Source organism: Larimichthys crocea, chromosome I (assembly GCF_000972845.2).
Source record: "Larimichthys crocea isolate SSNF chromosome I, L_crocea_2.0, whole genome shotgun sequence".
In the NCBI taxonomy this organism is placed as follows: Eukaryota; Metazoa; Chordata; class Actinopteri; family Sciaenidae; genus Larimichthys; species Larimichthys crocea.
Genome location: NC_040011.1, coordinates 13,045,923 through 13,049,569, shown reverse-complemented (window position 1 = coordinate 13,049,569; position 3,647 = coordinate 13,045,923). Strand labels below are relative to the sequence as shown.

The window sequence follows — 3,647 nt, the reverse complement described above, 5'->3', positions numbered from 1 at the left end:
GTCAGGATGGCTGAGTGGTCTAAGGTGCTGCATTCAGGTTGTAGTCTCCCCTGGAGGTGTGGGTTCAAATCCCACTTCTGACAATAACTTTAAGCAATTTCCCTGCCGGGATTAATAAAGTACTCCTGAAGTCCTGATCTGCACTGTGGGAGATGGAAACAGAGAAATTCTAGGGCTGCCAAACGGGGTGAAGTTGTGGTGGACAATTTTCTCCGTTTTCTGCCCGTGCTGCTATGATGATGATGATGGTTGCCATGATGATCTGTCATGGAACAACCTGGAAACGTAAACCTGCAATGCTCACCTCAGGGCTTAAGGTCTAAAGGGTGCCACAGGACCAGAGGCGATGGAGAGGAGTTGTGGGTGACGTGTGCTCCATTAGAGAGAGAGTGTTTAAGTCAAGTGTCTGCAGCTTGAATAGTTCCATGGTTGGTTTCCCCTCAGAAGATTCATTATAAACTGTAGTGGGCTTTGAATATTACTGATACAGTTTGTTTTTTCCCCCACATGGGCTAAAATTGTAGTCCTGACTGAGATTGTGCTGCAGACAGACAGACCATATTGTCTGGATTTTCCAGCCATCTGCAGCTCCATATTTTTTTCTTACTGGATTTGAATTTTCAATAAACAAATTCAACCATGCAATGTGAACCCTGAGTACAATGGGAGTATAGAAAAGTTGCAAGTTCTGTTTGAACAGAAACTCAGATTAAAGAAAATGTGAGTTAACACAAAGTGTAATATTAATAAGACGCAACCCCAACCGAACTAATGAGACGTGACAAATCAACCATCGTCTGAGATATTACGCATAACGAATGAACGCCGATCACATGTCCCCAAACGCAGGTTGATCACTAAAAATAACGACAGAAAAAGAAGCCATGAGGTTTATTTTTGACAGTAGTGTCCCTATCAGAGTTAAGCTGAAGCTCGTGAGGACGACACTGTGTCTAATAACTCTGTACTGCAGTGCAGAGCAGCTCTGTTTGCTGCAGTCACGACTGCCCCACAGAAACAACCAAACAGAGGACAGCAGGGCAGGAAATGGCTGACAGGATGATTTCTAATCGTCTGCTCTCCCCTCTGGCTGTAGGATTAATCACCAATGTTTCAAAATAAAATGGCCACAAACGGTTTTAAAGGAACAATATGAATGATATTTACCGTATTAAACTGCGTCATCAGAAACTTTATGTTCATTTCGCAGGATGGAGTTTGTGGGTCTGTTAATTTATGTTTTGCTTTAAGCCGTTTGGTTCATTTATAGCAAGTTGCAGCTCTGTTTTTGTGTATCTGTAGTAAGCAGTGGGTTCTCCCAAGACTGTTCCTCGTCACAGATTCTGTTTGTAGTCGTGTCTGCTTTGGTGATCTCAGGGTTGTATCTCAGCTTTTTTTTTTACAAATGCTGGCTTCACCAGAGTCTGACCCTGAGAGTAAACTGAGCCAAAATGTGAAGTAGTTGGAATGAGAATCCTTCAACCCTTCAGGTTAGGAGTGAGTTGCTACCCCAACCCCCGACAGAGTGTTTGGGAGTGGTTGATGTTCACAGCTGAGGGTGTACAATTGCATTGTGTACCAGACAGTCTAATGTCTCATCCATCCTTCAGATGAGCCTGAGGTCCTGACTCATTGTGGTCATTAAAGATCTCATGGCACTTATCACAGAGAGAGTATGGGGCTTCCCCGGTGTCCTGGCAACATTCCCAACCTGACTCTCTCCATCTGGCCACCCCCACAGTGTAACTGGTTCTAGTTTCCCTCCCTCTCTACCTTAAGCTGATGTGTGGCGAGCTTCTGGGTGCAAAATGGCTGCTGAGACCAATCCGGAGCTAAAGGGAGACTGTTGCAATCATCGCGTAAACTCGAGTGGCTGCTGATGCTGTTGCGTGACTTCTGGTTGTGTTTAGCTTCCCTGTCATCAAAAATTGTGTGTTTTATGATCATTTCCTCAAGTTACTTTGGCAACTTTTCAGTGGCACCTTTTGCTGGTTTCAGGCCAGAATGGACCGGATGAAAAGCGGCTGACAAAATTAATTTTCTAACTTGTTTTCTCCAATAAATTCTGCCATGCCAAGTTTTTTTTTATTGAAGTGCCTGTAGGATTGGAAAGTAGAGTTACAGAACTTTATAATTTTTACCATTTTCTTGCATATTATGTAGTACTGGTACATTATTTGGAAAAAAAGAACAATTTAGTTGAACCTTGGTGGACTATGAGAGAGCACAGCTGCTATCTGCATTGGAAATGATGGCCTTACTGCTGCTGTGAAAGTCCTGTCAGATTTAAAACTTTGTTTTCACAAGTAAACAAACTAAAAAACTTAGAACTAAACGTCTGAATAGATTACTACAAATATGCCTGATCTAATTTAGTTTTGCTCATGTCACAGTGAGGCCTATGGATACCGTTTGTCATTTAGTCAATCGATCAATATCTCCCCCGTTGGTTTCTCTTGCTATGATGCATCAATCTGAGACTGATCATTGCTGCATCAAACCAACATATCTGACCAGCCGTGATCCTTCCCCTCTGCACTCTTCACAGCCAGGTTTCATACAATTAATATTCAGCCTGGTAGATTTCCTTCTTCTCTTGTATTCTTTGGGTGCTTCGTGGAACATAAAGGTCCTCGTGTTTTTGCTGGTGTGGGAGTGACAGGAGACCAGAGACCATTAAGTACAGCAATGCCGGTATAGTGATATCCCGTGCACAGACATCATCAGTGCAGTCACTGACATGTGAATCACAGTTAATCCAGGCAGAAAATTGCCGACGGCCTGTTAATAGGTTGCTGTTTAACCATGGGAAGACTGGAACGAGGGGAGTGTCCATGAGTGTGCCGCTTCATGAAGCTGAACTTCTCCACGCAGCATGAATGGACTGATCACAACAGTCACACAGTACATGCAGTCATGTAGTCAGGCACAAGGCATGATAATATTCAGATGGACGTCAGTGTACGAATAATAAGAAACCAAGTGTATCCATTTTAGGTTATTGTAGAAACAAGACAGTGGACTCTGGCTCATAACTATCCACAGAAATACTTCATTATTTATTTCATTGCAGGTGGTATGAATTAAAAGGGATAGTAACCAGAGGTGGTGCGATAAAGACAAATGGTTATGGGGATTTCTGAAAGTACATCTTTGCATTTTGGCTGTATTAGTTGGTGGCTTTAACGGTTCCAATAAAACAGAACATTCATAAACGTTGATGCATCATTCACTGCTGTGAAATCCAGGCTTTATGACCTGCATTTACATATTAACATTTCAGCTGGACCGGCTTACTGCTCGAGGCTACTTCCCTGTTTGTGCTGTTGGGGGAAGAAATCCAAGATCAGCTGCACGGCTGATGTCCTCAGTAGCATGCAAATGAAGATGACTGATTCAAAGACGACCTACAGAGTTTGTATGACAAGATATTAAGGTGTGTACTTCACTTATCCAGGTAATTCTAGTGCAGAAGCAAAGATTTAAAGGTCCGGTGTGTAACATTTAGACTTTCATTAGTACGTTTCCATTAGTGTATAATCACCTGAAAGTAAGAATCGTGTTTTCGTTGTCCTAAAATGATCCCACAAACCCACAAATGTTGAATTTTCTACAGTAGCCAAGAAGGGACAAATTCACAGAAAGAA

At 42.5% G+C, this 3,647-nt stretch overlaps 1 non-coding gene across 1 annotated transcript; it reads left to right on the top strand.

The window, feature by feature from the left end:
- trnal-cag (transfer RNA leucine (anticodon CAG)) lies at positions 1–83 on the top strand. Its single transcript has one exon. It is a non-coding gene; the product is annotated as a tRNA-Leu (tRNA).
- Positions 84–3,647: the final 3,564 nt, after the last annotated feature.